Source organism: Coffea arabica, chromosome 5e (genome assembly GCF_036785885.1).
Source record: "Coffea arabica cultivar ET-39 chromosome 5e, Coffea Arabica ET-39 HiFi, whole genome shotgun sequence".
Classification (NCBI taxonomy): domain Eukaryota; kingdom Viridiplantae; phylum Streptophyta; class Magnoliopsida; order Gentianales; family Rubiaceae; genus Coffea; species Coffea arabica.
In genome coordinates, this window is record NC_092318.1 from 34,883,687 (window position 1) to 34,899,124 (window position 15,438).

Below are 15,438 nucleotides of genomic sequence, written 5' to 3' on the forward strand. Positions count from 1 at the left end.
CCCAGGGTTTAGCGAGCCGCCTGTCCAGCTCTCGCCAGGAGCAGCTCACTTATTTCAAATAAAATAGTTCACAACCTCAAGTATAAATGGAATAACAATTCTCAAGTTTGGAACGTACATGTATATTCATCTCTATTCCAAATATTCATACAATCCCAAATATAATAAAATATATGAATTCCAGATACATTCAACCCTAACCGAGCACTAGCGCGAGTACAATCGCAAAAATTCAAAAACTAATCTATGCTAGCTTGTACTAGTCTCACGCCTCCGCTTGTACCCCCTGTAAGGAAAATAAATTTAATAGAATAGAGTGAGTTAAATCTCAATGAGGTTCCAAAACTGCATGCAGACCCAAGTAGCAAATTGGCCATATGTAAAACTTGAGCTCTTAAAATGAGCGAGTGTAAAAGTTTATAAAAAAAAAAAATAACACGACAAGTAATAATCATTTCAAAATATAAGAATACAGATGGCTCTCAAAAGCCAAATTCCCGTTGTTTTACCATAGCTTGATCAAGTAATCAGTCCAGTAATACACCACTTAACTTCAATCTCTGTCCACCAATCCAACCCCCTACCAGACCCGAAATCCAAAATAAACACTGGTGGTAATACTCGAGTATACCGATTAGTCGAGAAGATAACACTCCACTCGACAAAACTAGAGATCCCGGGTTCGTACCTAATTGACCAGGCCTTTGCCGACTCGACTCGAGTAACTTACCGCAGGGTTTCTGGAATTTCAGACAGGATGCAAGTCATATGTACGTATATCAAATCAAGTGTAAACAATGAACAAGAATATATCACATTAGGATAAGTGCGATAAAATACACCCTTGCCCGACCAAACTAATCAAATATCATCCAAACACGTTGGTTAAGCATTTAAAACAAGTATCAAGTTCAATCATGTATTTGGAAGTACTCACCAAAGACTTAGTGCTTGTCAAAATCATGCTCAGGTACAACCCCTTGGTTGGAGTCCAAATGTGACAGCCCCACCTCACCCTAAGGCGAACCAAAGGGTTCAGCGGACCGCCTGCCCAACTCTCGCCAGGACTACGGAGTCGATGCACACAAACCCTATATAGTACGTGCGAGAACTCAACAAAAATGAACAATTGGAGACCACCAAGGGTTAAACAGAGCTTACCAAACCATACGAAAGTACGGGACGTCGATTAAACACTTATACATATATTTACATCGGATTCTTGAACCAATGAACCAAAATACAAGCCAGAGTATTCACGCTACACAAAATACAATTAGGGTTTCAGTTACAGAGGAGCATAAACAAGAGAAGTCCTATAACTAGCTCAACTCTCTTCATCCAAAAATCTTGGTTTCAAAACATGGAACCCTGTAAGGAAAACAAAGGTAACAGAAAGGGGGTGAGCTTGCGCTCAATGAGGTACCAGACATATAGCAGTAAAATCATGGCATTTCACGTTTAACAAATCAGGTACACATGCCATATGTAAAGTAAAGTAGTTAGACACAATGATTCAAATAGGAAGGATACAGGTGGCTCTCAAGAGCCAAATTCCCATTTGCTTCACCGAAACTTGATCGAAATAATAGTTGACACTCCGTCAACGCTAAAGGAGTAACCAATACCGTAGACTTCACTTTCTCCGATTCCTTCCACCTCACCTACCCCTACCGGGCCCGAATTCCAATCAGTTCAGAAATGGTAATACTCGAGTATACCGGAATCAATGGTCTCAATACCCAAAGATTCCAAAACAGACTACCGTGATTCGTTATCTAATCGACCAGGCCCTTGCCGGCCCGACTCGAGTAACTAGCCACAGGTGTTGAGTTCAGAGGTCACAGAAAGGTCGTTAGATACAAGCTTCCAAACGACGTCAAAACAGATACAGATACAGATACAGATAACAGATACAGATACAGATAGTAGATTCAGATTCGCTCTCAAAATTGGCATATGAACAGACAAGAGAACGATTGTGATAAAGTACACCCTCGTCTCAAACAGAATAAACAGATAGTCTAGTCGTTCATATCACAGATTGCATGTACAGAAATCGAGTTAAACAACAACTGAGGGGAATGGTACACTCACCTATTAAGGCAAAATAATGTCCAGAATATCTTTCCGGTTAACACTCTCAATCACCGATGAACCCTAAGGTTAATCAAGAGAAAATATTACAGTTCCTCCAACAAAAGTCAGGTGAATTGAAGACAATTCAAATACCACTAGTACAAAGTATAAATATGATTTTGGAAGTGAAAAGAGTACATTTAAACCGAAGGACATGAGTAAAATATTTGAAAAACTTATGCTCGCTCGAAAAACTTTGAAATATCCATTTGAGTCGAAGAAAGGAAGAAAACGTATTTCTATTAGTCGTAAATTTCATTTTTTTCAAGTGTACAAGTTTCCGCCAGATTCGAACTTATATACCTCGATAAAAGAGGACGTAAATATTCTAGATGGTTCATATGGTACTCACTCTCAAATCGTTACCTAATCCTCGAGTGTAAATTTGGGTAGCACGCCCTTTGTATTTATCTATTTTCCAGCCATTTATGACTTCATTATTTTCCTCAATCAATCCCAAAGTCATACACAATATAAATTCATCATACCAACCGTTCAATAGGCTCAAAGTCATTCAAGTACAAGATTTAATTAGGAAAAATGATCGGAAATGAACTTCAAGCTATGAAACCAAAAAGGCAGATTCACCGCTACTTAGCGTATCGGACCTAACTGAAACTATGCCTATTGGATTGAAGTGCAAGTTATACCGTTTCGAAACTAAGACAGAGGGCTATAACTTTGATGAAGACTACTTAGTCCAGTTCTCACCCTAACTAGGTCAAATTTACCAAAACAACCTCAGATTTTTCCAGTTCGAAGTTCACTGTGGCAGTCCTGATTCATTCAGTCATATCTCAGCATATACAACTCCAATTCAAGTGATTCCAAAGCCATTTGAAAGCTAAGAGACAAGGCTATAAGTCGTAAGAAGACATCGACAACCAAATCAGTAGTATTCCTGGTCAAATCAACCAATATTAAACATATGAAAACAGAAAAATCATGAAGAAATAGAAAAATTCACCAAACTCAACCAAAATCATGAAATAACCTACAAAATCACTTCTTAGACTACCACAAGCCACTAATTAAACATCATTAGATAGAAAAGAAAGGTCCCTTAGCTACTTACCTTAGCAACTCAAGAAAGGAGACCACTTAGCACCTTAGCCTTCCAAACTACTTCACTAATCACCTCACAAGCACTAAACTAAGGGGTTTTATGGAGAGAATTCAAGATTAATCGGTTAGTTTGTTGGATTGAGCAAGATTGGGGTAAGAAATTGGAGAGCTTTTCTTTTCTTTTCTTGAGCAAGAGGTTCGGCCAAATGAAGATGATTTTAGGTAATTTTTGCTTAAATTGGTAAAGTGGTGAATAGTGGTCAAATGCAAGACTTAATTTCCAAGTGACACTTGTCACTTCATTTAATACATGGTTATCCTTTTGTCTCACTCACACCAACTCATTTAATAGCCTCTAGTTATCTCTTAACACTTGCTAAAATAAACCCGGTATCCAACACTTAACCTAACTGGTCGAATTTTACCGAACTTTCCGCACTAGCGGGTCCCACTTCCGGTATACGCTCTTAATTTCTCAAAAACTAACTAATACTAGAAAAATAATTTTAGAACTATATTTACTCATAAAAATTATCTAGAAAATTTTCCTAATAAAGAAAATATAGAAAAGGCATGCAATTAAATAAAATAAAGTCTAGAAAATAAAAAAATTCACGGGTTCTCACACCAAATCTGCGATAAATATCATTTAAGAGTTTAAAATCCTCTAGGGTTCGAAACATAGGAGTTTTAGTTCAAAAAAATGAAGTAATTGAAACTTGTTTAAGTAGTAGTCATATGGCTTACCAAACTCTAGAAAATTTATACTCACTCTTTTAGTTTCGATAAAGAAGTAATTTATACTTTGGAAGTCGCACTTGGTATGAAAAATCGAGAAAATCGTATTTTTAAGAGTCGCTACTTTTACTTTTTGAAGGGTACGAGTTTTGGCAAAAATTTCACCTTATGTACCTCTTACTAAAGAAAACTCGAATACCATAAACAATCGAAGTTCGCTTCAACCTCCAGTCGTCGCTCAAGTCTCGAGTTCACTCGCCTAACCCTCGAGCGAAAATGCGGGCAGCATGCCCTTTGTATTTATCCATTTTCCCATCCAAATACAACTTGGATTCATAAGCCAACAAACCTGCAATCCAACCACAGGTGATAACCAACAACATACATTTATTCAAGGCCTCAAAACCAACCAAACAAACCAAATAATATATTTGTCCCTATGGATATCAAAGTTGGAAACCAGTTTAGAGAAGAAATTATAAGTGGCAGATTTGTCATCTTTCGGTGTTTTGGTCATAACTATAGTTAGGTACATCAAATCGAGGTAAAATTTATGGGGTTTCGAAACTAAGACATAGACTTACATTTCCTATAAAGACATCGACACTCAATTCTCGGATTTTCAGGGTAAAAAATGGACAGTCAGAAGCACATGAAAAATAGGTCAGGAAAATTAAAGTTTTTTGCACAGTCAGGAGTGCTCTGCCCAAATCATAAGCTAAAATGATCCAATTGATTTGAAAATTTGCACGTAGAACATTAACTCAAACCCCTAAAACTTTCATGTTTTATCCAAAAGCTGATTCAGTCTAAAACATGGAGAAATTTGCAGCCCAAATTGAGTCCAAAAACAGGGCAGAACTGAAATTCACCACCAAATGCTGGAAATGCAACTTTCAACTATACAAAGGAATAAGCATGCCACTAATCACTTCACAAGTTCTATTTTCAAGCTCAATAACAACATTTGCTAGCTAAACATCAATAATCAAATCTCAAAAATGCAAAACCCTAGTTGAAAATTCCACTACACCATCAAAAACTAGGAAATCAACCGTAGCAAGCCAAGATTAAAAGATCCTATACCAAACTTAGCAAGATTAAGCATGAGAAAAGGAAGTTGTAGCCTTATACCTTCCAAAAACCTCTTGAAAGTGAAGAACCAACCACTATATCCCAAGATTTCCACCACTTCTATCTTCCTAAGCCCCAAGATGAAAGTTTAATCGGTTTGATTTTGTTGATTTCACGCAAACAAGGAAGAATCAAGGTGGAAATGGAAGGTTCCTCTCCTCTCTTTTTCCTCTCCTAGTTTTGGCCACCAAGCAAGAAAGAATGAAGGAAATTTAGCTAAAATGAAAGATAAGAAGGTAGGAAAATAGCTTTGTCAAACACCTCTTGGATTGCCACCATTTGTCGCAACAAGATTAACTCTTATTTTTTTTCTTTTTTCCCTTTCTTTTAGTCAATATTTTCTGCCACTTTAGAGGATATTTTAGGGATTATTAGCTGAAATAAAAGTAATGAGATTAAGGTAATAAAGTAGTGTTCAAGTGATGTACTCAATCGGTAGCAAACGGTGCACGGCGGTTCAAGCCGATTTTCCTTAACTCGCGCGTACTTGTATTTTTACTTATGGTTCACTAGTTTATTATTAGCAATCCTAATCACACACTTCCTCTTATCTAAAACTCACTCTTAATCACCAAATTTAGTATACACACCTCCACAATTAATCACACTACCAAAATACGTGAAAATCCTAATTTACCCTAACTATAAAACTAAGGACAAAACTCTTAATTCTATTATTTATTACAACTATTGAGGGAGTAAATGAGTAGTAAAGATATTATAAAGTAATTTAATCAAAATAAGAGAGAATTTTAAAAAAATATGAGCGAATTTTCCAGACGTCACAGAATCAACAATCCAGGATCCATTATGTTCTCTACTAGTTGTAAGGGCAACAGAAGAACTACCTAGTTGTGCCATCATACTTGTTGCTCTAGGTTTGGCTGGTGGATTGCAAGAGATTGTGGCTGATCATTTTCTTCAGAAATTCTATTTGTTCTTTGTTGAATCCACTTGTTTCACATGATGTTTTTCCTTCAATGGATGAAGCAACATTGGCAAGGCTTTCTTTATCATGATTTGGCTTGTTTGGATTCCAATCAGCGGGTTTTCCATGTAACTTCCAACAAATCTCTATTAATTGTCCTGGCATATGGCAATGTTCATACCAGGGCCTTCCTCGTTGCTGTTGATTGTCATTGGCCCTAAAGTTGGTTCTTTGGATTGCAAGTACAGAACCATCAAGCAGTTGAGTGTTCGCTGCTACATCTTGCGACCCATTATTACTTTTCTCCGGCTTTCTTCACATTAAACCTCGAAAAACATTTCTCTAATGCTTGGTAGTGGTTTGATGCCCATAATACGTCCCCTTATTTCATCCAACTCCTTGTTGAGTCCTAATAGGAATTTGAATATTCTTTTCTGCTCCACAAATTTTCTGTAATTGATTACATCATCTGTGCACTTCCATGTACGAGTATCAAACATATCAATTTGCTGCCAGTGCTATATTAAGGTATTGAAATACTGTGTGCTAGAGAGACTCTCTTGGCGAAATCTTGCAAGATAGCCTCAATTTAAAATAGTTTTGTCGTATTTTCAGAACTCGAGTATGCCCCTTTTGCGGCATCCCAGATTTCTTTTGTTGTGCCATAGAGAAGAAAATTTTCACATATGTTATTGTTCATGGAATTTATCAACCATGACATTATCATATTGTTGTCACTCTTCCACTGCCTGAATTTTGGATCTATTTTCTGTAGGGTCTCAATCTCACCAGTGAGATTGTCATCTTTACCTTTTTCGAAAATAAACATCAACACGGACTGATACCATTGAAGATAATTTTGTCCATTTAACTTGTGACTTGTGATCAGAATTGATCCAAATTCTGGGTTACTATGAGTGGTTGTTGTCATCATAGATTCTCCTTTTGATTTAGAATTGACTATGGAAGTGGAGGTTTGAAACGCTGCTCCAAGTTTTGTCATGATGTGATTCAGAGGAATCGAGAAAGAAGAGATTGAAGAATTGCTAGAAGAGAGACTTGAAGGATAGAAGATTTGAAGTTTACCAGATCGGAATTAGAATGAAGAATGAATTTTACATAATTAAGTTATCTAAAACGGATCGGAATGGCTGCTCTGATACCATGTGAAATTTTGAGATAGACAAGAAATCATATTCATATTTTTGAGATGACTAACAGAGTGGTACATATAATAGAGAGACTAGCATTTCAGTCTAGGAAGAATTCCTTCAAATCAGGAATTTCACGAAGAATTGGAAACTAACTAGATGAGACTTAGTTAATAACCAACCAAAGCTCTTTATCAAAAAATAATAACTAAATAAACAATACTAATATAGATAATAATTCCACATTCCCTAATCCATAATTTGCCATCAAAGATATATAATCAAGTTCCCAAAATAGTTCCAACTGCTAACACAACCCGAGCATGAAGTTGTAGCCAAACATATTTAAGATATTCATCACAGTTAGCAATGGGTAAGTATAATATCAATGATAGAAATAAGAAATAGATAAAAGAATTTTCAGTGATACTAACAATGAAAAGATAAATTTAGCTATTTCTGAACTTGTAGGTATCAATCTATAGACTGGACAACTCATATTTTTCCCCTCTTAAATAAATAGGATCCTTTCTTCTTACTAAATAACTATCAAGCAGAGAAATGAGAAGAATATCACAAACAAAGCTGGCCTGTCACTATGTAAATCATGGTCTCACCAAATTATAAACACTATTGCGTAAATCCTTTTAAGTTAAAGGATAACTCATGATTGCTAGGTTATCAACAATGATGTAACATTGAAATGGCAGCGGTAAAAGAAAGGAGGAAAGATAAAAGAAAGATGAAAAGTTTGAACCAGAAAAGCCATATGATGATTGTAGTTAGCCAAAGCTTGACTAAAATATTCATATGACATATAAAAATCCCAGAGAACAAGCACTCGAGAATCAACAGATTCATGAAATACACAACATACCTTAGTGGCAGCAATATGGAAATGGTCGGTAGATTACCTTAATTTGGTGTCGAATATAAAGCTAAGCTCACCTATCAAAATTCAAGATAAGAGGTATTAAGAATTAATAAAATCCAAGAAGAAATAGCTCAATTGTTGCATGATTCCAAAACTTCTACTTAAAACTCCAAATCTAGAAGGTTAAGGAAATGCTAGGGAAAAGCACTATATAACTATAAAACTATATGAAGCACCACGAAGCACTTCATCAAGCACTATGTAAAGCACTTTTAAGCACATATAAAGCTATACAAAGTACTATCAAGTACTACATAAACCAACATGAAGCACTATATAAAATGAATTCATGATTTCATTTGCCTCCAGATTGGCCAAAATAGCTTTTGCTCCTTATAGTGCAGCGACATACATAGATCATATTCACAAAGAACCTTGCAAGGCCTAACTCTGACACCTTTTTCAAGAAAATAGCTGCCATTAACAAGGTCAAAAATTGTTCAGAGAATCTCTCTAATAACAAGCACAGAAGTCTTTCCTATGGGTGCACGTATTCATGTAACAAATAAAAAGATTTGACAATCAAAAGTATCTTCAAGTGAATACAGAATCATTTCTTATTTAAATAGTTATTCCATCAATGCGCAAGAGGAAACTGACTAAAATGCTTTTAAAAATAGAACACATAGATGAACTATCTCTATTTATACCAGACACAAAACTCTGTGTTTACTCAAAAAATTAAGGTCAATATTTGTTCATCAACAATCATGAATAACCAAAATCAATTACATGGTCCTCATGCAATATTAGCCTTAACATTATGAACTCGCCCCATGCCAATCCAAGTAACCATTTCCATTCCATAGAAACAAAAAAAAAATGAGGCAATCTCTGATAGAGAGCCACCTATTCAAAGATTGAGTAGTTAAAGTACAACATCAATTTAAGTACCTAAAACTTAAGGTTTTGCTAGCTTTAGAAGATGATGCACAAATTCCAACCTCAGAGCAGTTGTCAAGTTGAAGATCTGCTACAAAAGAAACATTTCATAAATGATATCAGCACCAACAGAAAAATTCAAAGAACAAAAAGAAAAAATTGTTAGGTGTTTAGACTATTTTATGCATTCAAATTCCATAAAAACAGAAGAAAGTAAAAGGAAAGGAAAAAACATCTATACACTCAGAAGTTAAGTTTTTTTATAGTCAAGAGAGACAATAGTTACCATTAATTTAGGTAATTGAAAAAAGGACAATTTTTTAATCAATGACCACCTATTTTACTAGACAAAAGCAAATGCACATCCAAGCATAAGCACAAGTTATGATAATTAGAAACTCAAAGCCCTTAATGGTAAAAGATTTAGTATTAAAGAGGACACCAGCACCTTTATTTTCTTCAATATGGACTTGGTACCAGTCAATAAAGACCTGATATTTGAGGAAGGCATTTATATCATTCTTTTTTATGAACAAATAAGACTCAATACCAATATTGCAAGCACATATTGGAGTCTTTAACTGGAAATAATCACTAAAGGGGAAAAAATTCACAAACCAAAACAAAATCTATACAATAACAAAGTTTAGCTTTGTTCCAATTGGAGTGGAAGATGTGACTTCAACACTCATTCCTATATAATCTAAGGCATAAAGAACTCCTCAAAAACTCCCCCAATATTAGCTCCATCAATTTCATTGACACTCGAATGTACTGAAATAGTTAGCCAATTAAAAATTGAAAGAACCCACATAAAGCATGAGAATTGCAGATCGCAGTGAGTGATAATTTGTATCTATAAGGAAAGTGAAGCGGAAGGATAGAAGAAAATTAAACTAAATCTGTTCAGAGATTGCAAGCTTCATCCTCTCTTTCCATAAGTCTTTTTTTTTTGCACAAATTCCACCTTCTACAAAATTAAAATTCACTCAAATAATAAAAAAAAGGAAAGGAAAAAACTTACAAAATAACTAGTGTGTGAGAACCCACCAAATTTAAAATCACACAAGAAAAAAATTCGAGCATTTAACTACAAATTTTCAAAAACAAAAGAAAGGGAACAAACGTAAAAACAAAGCCAATCCCAATCTTAAATTCTTCAGGTGATCAACGAGGTTAGTCACAGCAGGGATGATGGCATAGAAGAGAAAGGGATGATGACTAGGAAGCCAAGAGTGATTAGTTGCATCTAAAAATCAGAGAACAAGTATCTAGAAATTTTGATGAACGAAAGAGTGATAGAAAAGGAATGAAGCAGCAGGGAGAGTAGCAGGTTGGGCACCCTTGAAAACCTCTCTTACCACACCTTAACCCACTTATCTAAAGTGGCGTTTGGTTCAGAATTTGGAATCGGATTCCGATTCGGAATCATTCATCCTAAGTTTGGAATGAGGTCATTCTTTCCAATGTATTTGTTTGGTTCAAGTATCTGGAATGTATATAATTATTATAGTTGATATTTGGTTCGTTGGTTCTTTCGGAATAGGATATAATAAATTTTCAATTTTAACCCTAACTTGTAAAATTGAAAATAGACTTGTCCTAAATTTTCACAAGAAAATGTATAAATCTTATCAATAATGTTGTTATATAATTACAAGTTAACATGAGCACAACAATATAATATATCAATAATTACTTAGAAATAATAATATGACAAATAATATTTTTTTCATTTTCATCTTACCAAAAGGAGAAGATACTCTCTAGAATCTCCAAATCCAAAATTTACAAAATCATCATAGCTCATGTAAATATAATCCAAACAAAAATCCAATATGTTTATGGTATAACCCAAAAATCATGAACAAAATGCCATGTTCTAAGATAGACAATAAAAAAGTTCCCAAAGAGTTTATCATCATGTTCACTAGCCTTTAATCTTCCAAACGTTCATAGTAAGTAGCCATGCTTCAGATATTAGATAAGGATAGAGAAGATTAATGACATATAGCCTTCTCATGTTAGTAGGAAAGTTAAAGAACATATTTAGTTTTGTTGCATCTGCTCCTATAATGTTGCCTGCTTTATAAACATCTCCACTTGTATTCCAAGATTGACCAATCATTAGGCAAATTATTGCTTCTATTTATAGCCAACTGCTCACATTTATCTTCATTTGCCATGACAATTGCCATAGTGGTGAAGTTGGTGGCAATGCCTTCCATAAAGGATCCAAATTGTTTTGTTAGTTGTTGAAATTGAACATCAATGGTCGGCTATGTTGTAGTTGACTCCATCTTTTTTGATAGATTTCCTATTATAGGTGATGCTTTCTTTTGCTTCTTTGAGTTTCTTATACTTGTTCAAGCTGCTTGTGTTACTGAATTTGCTTCATTATCATTATCACCACCATCATCATTAGTTAAGTCTACTTGAGCAGCAACCTCTTTCACCTTTTTTTTCATATTTTGGACAGCATCTACAAAACTTTCAGCAACAACTCCATTAGCTCTATCTTGCCCATACACTATTTCAAGATTATCCAAATATGGAAATTTTACATTTCAAAGGCCTTTTGTTTCTCTATGCATCTAAAAAGTAATAATCAAATAAATAAGAAGAAATTTAAGTCCTCACAAATTTAAAATATAAATAATTACTAATACCAAAAATCTATAGTTAGAAGCTGTTTTACATTACACCAATCTTCATATCACTGTTTTTCATATTGATTCTTTTTTTCAACTTCATTTCATTGACAGCCATTTTCTTTACACGTGTTAGTAATTGCATGATATCTGGATTTCAACCATTTTACCTTTGACTCCAAATGTGGCAATACTTGTTTTTCAAAAGTAGGAAACTTGCGGAATTTTATCTTATGCAACTCATTCATGTAGTTTTTTTTAATCCTATGACGACATCACCGCACCCAGAGGCGTACCAAAGGGCTTGGCAGACCGTCTGCCTAACTCGCGCCAGGACTCGAAATCAAAAAGCCATAAAGGTTGGATAACCCAAAAGAGTACTATTCATATTAGATACATCCTCAAAAGAGTACTATTCACATTAGATACATTTTCAAAAGAGTACTATGTACATCCTCAAAGTAGCTATCCAGACCACTACATCACCTTATGATAAAGATCAAAATCAGAAAGTAGACTAGAAGAAAGGTCCTTATACTTATCACTAAAATAAGGAAAAACATCTTAACTGTCCATCTATTACAAGCAAATCTAACTATACTAGTGAATGTGTCAAGGAGTTCCCCGTGTCGGCCCTTACTAAGGAAAACAAAGGAAAAATGGTAAGTTACATGCTTAGTAAGTAAACGGGGTAAAAACGTAATTACACATCAAGACAAGCAAGTATATCACAAAGTTGGCAAATCACAAGCAAAAGCAACAACACAAATTAAGGATACAAGTTGGCTCCAAAGCCAAGTCATCTGCCATGCGTGATCGCCTGTCGACCCTTCGTCAACCATAAGAAATGGTCCGTAGAACTCCACTTACTTCCTCCGACCAACTAACACCCACTCTGGCCAGTATCCACACACACACAAATGGCTTGAGCTTCGAAACATATTCGAATTTTATTCACAAATTTGGTGATCTCCAGTTTAGCTTGAACTGACTTTGACCAAGCCCTGACTGGCTCGAATAGTACGTCTAGTCCTTAAGATCGGGCCCACAAAGAGTCACATATCACATATACACACACAAAAGTCACCCCGAGCTACACGCTCCAGGGGTTCAGTCCCATAACAGTTCATATGGCACATATCATATTCATTTGCAAGTACACATTAGAGTTTAGGTCGAGTGCGATAAAGTACACGCTCGCCTAAGTACAAGGTACATTGATGGCATTTAGCACATAAATGTCCCAGTTACTTACTTCAAGTACAAACGCAAGCAAAAAGTAGAAATCGGTCAAGCTCGGCCGTCAGTAGGTCCCGCCGGTACTATTGAACTCGTCACTGTCTGTGACAGAAGATTGGGTCACAATATTGCTCAAACAGGTATCAAAATGCACACAATTAAACAAAACAGCAAATGCGACACATGCGCGCGCGTGAAAACAGAAAACAGAAACGGAAACGGAAACGGAAACGGCAACGTGACCGTTTTGGTGTCAAAAACTGTTTTGAACACAATTGAATCTACGGGTGTCGGATCAAGGTGTATGAGGTACCGTTGAAAAGATAAGAAGAAGGGCTATCACTTTCATGAAGACACCTCAATCCAGATCTTAATAGAAATAGGTCAAAATTATGGAAAACAGTGCCAGAATTTCGCACTTTAAGGTGACAGATAGGGTTTGTTTGCCGGACCATAACTCACAGCTCACAAACTCAAATCAAGAAATTCCAAAGGCGTTGGAAAGTTATGACATAATGCTAGAACTTTTATGTTTTGGAAAAAACCTGAATCAACACATAGTAGGACAAAAAATGGATCCAAAGTTCCCGTCAGAATTGTCCAACTTCAAAGACAGTTCTGACACCCGATCTTGTTTTGGGCATAACTGGAGCTACGGAGCTCAGATTCGAACGCACTTTATACCGTTTCGAATCTGAGACCAAGATCTATATTCTTATGAAGACATCAAAACCTAGTTCACATATTATTATGATGAACCAAGCATGGTCAGAAGCAAAATCAAGAAACGTAGCACAATTTAGAGTTTAGAACAGAAGCGAGGGTTTTGGCCATAACTCAGGTTACACAGATCTGATTGACCTAAAATTTTGTAGACACAACAGGGACTTAAGAAGCTACAACTTTCATGTTTTGGGTAAACCTTGAATCAGTACGTAGCACCAAGAAAAATGTAGCCAAAGTTCAGATTCTGGGCTACCTTGTTTTGTGGTTTGAACGGTTTCGCGCGTCCCAAACGCATGGTCCGTTTCTACGGTTCTTATGCAAGTTTTCTAACCAAACTCACACCAATTAAATACTCATATTCCAGCTTCTAAATCCTGCACAACTGATCCAAAGATTCTCCATAAAATTCCACAAAAACTATCCAAACACTAACCACAATGTCTAACCTAGCTTTATATACATCACTTAACCTAATCCAACATTACTTCGCCAAACCCTATCCAACCAAACCCCAACCAAGCTAATACACCCTACCTTAACCTAAAGTTTCTTGATTCAAACCAGCCCTTGCCATTAACCAACCAAACAAATGAAGCAAATCATCAAACATATCAATTGCAAGCTGAACAACACAAGATTAGAACTAATTAACATGTGCATCATTAAACCCTAACTAGGGCTGCCATAACCAAAATTCTTGGAGCAATAAACCACCAATATAAACCATGGAAACACCTCACCCTCACTTCATAAGCCATATTAAGGCTCAACAACAACCATACACTTCATTTCCAACCATCTCAAAAATCATTAAACAAACTTAAACTTGCAAGAGTTTTCTTACCTTCAAACAAGGTTGATAAGGGTGCAAGCTACTACAACAAGCTCCCAAAGAGGTTCCTCCAAGCTCCAACTTCAAGATTGATGGACAAAAGTTGATGCACCAAAGAAATTTTCTTCTCATCTTCTTCTCCAAGCTCACGGCAGCCTTTCCCCCTCTTGCTTTCTTGTTTGGTTTTGTTTAATAGTTGGTCCTTATGTCTTATATCTTTTATGTGGTGTAAAACAAGCCTAGGTAGATTTTTATTTCCTCAAGCCAATCATACTCTAAAACTCTGGAGGATCATGAGAAACATTTGAGAATTATTTTATAAACTTTGAGGGAACATCAGTTGTATACTAAATTTAGTAAATGTGAATTTTGGTTGAAAGAAATGACTTTTTTAGGTCATATAATTTCCATGGACGGAATTAAGGTGGATCCAGTCAAAGTTGAAGCAGTTACTAAGTGGAAGCAACCAAAAAATCCTACTGAAGTTCGAAATTTTATAGGGTTAGTAGGGTATTATCAGAGGTTTATCAAAAAATTTTCTAAAATTGCTGGACCCATGATTGAGTTGACTAAGAAAAGTGAAAAATTTATATGGAGTCCGAAATGTGAAGAAAGTTTTCACGAGTTAAAGAGACGGTTGACAAGAGCACTTGTATTAGCTTTGCCTAATGGAAATGATAGCTTTGTAGTATATACAGATACTTCTAAAGAAGGTTTGGGGTGTGTATTGATACAGAATGATAAGCTGATTGCGTATGCCTCTAGAAAATTAAAATCGTATGAGAGAAACTACCCAACTCATGATTTGAAATTAGCAGCTGTAGTGTTTGCGTTGAAAAAGTAGAGACATTACCTATGTGGAGTGACATTTGAGGTTTTCACGGACCACAAGAGTTTTAAATATTTGTTTTCTTAAAAAGAGCTAAATTTGAGACAACGTAAATGGATAAAATTTTTGAAAGATTATGATTGCACAATAAATTATCATCCAGAAAAAGCCAACGTAGTGGCTGATGCTT

The 15,438-nt window shown here is 35.6% G+C and overlaps 1 long non-coding RNA gene across 1 annotated transcript; it reads right to left on the minus strand.

Annotated features, from left to right (window-relative positions):
- Window positions 1-154: 154 nt before the first annotated feature.
- LOC140006509 (uncharacterized) lies at window positions 155-10,402 on the minus strand. Its single transcript, XR_011814169.1, has 6 exons — window positions 10,098-10,402; window positions 8,984-9,059; window positions 5,925-8,103; window positions 2,098-2,160; window positions 938-1,371; window positions 155-286 (listed from the first exon to the last, which is right to left on the minus strand). It is a non-coding gene; the product is annotated as an uncharacterized lncRNA (long non-coding RNA).
- Between the last annotated feature and the right edge of the window lie 5,036 nt (window positions 10,403-15,438).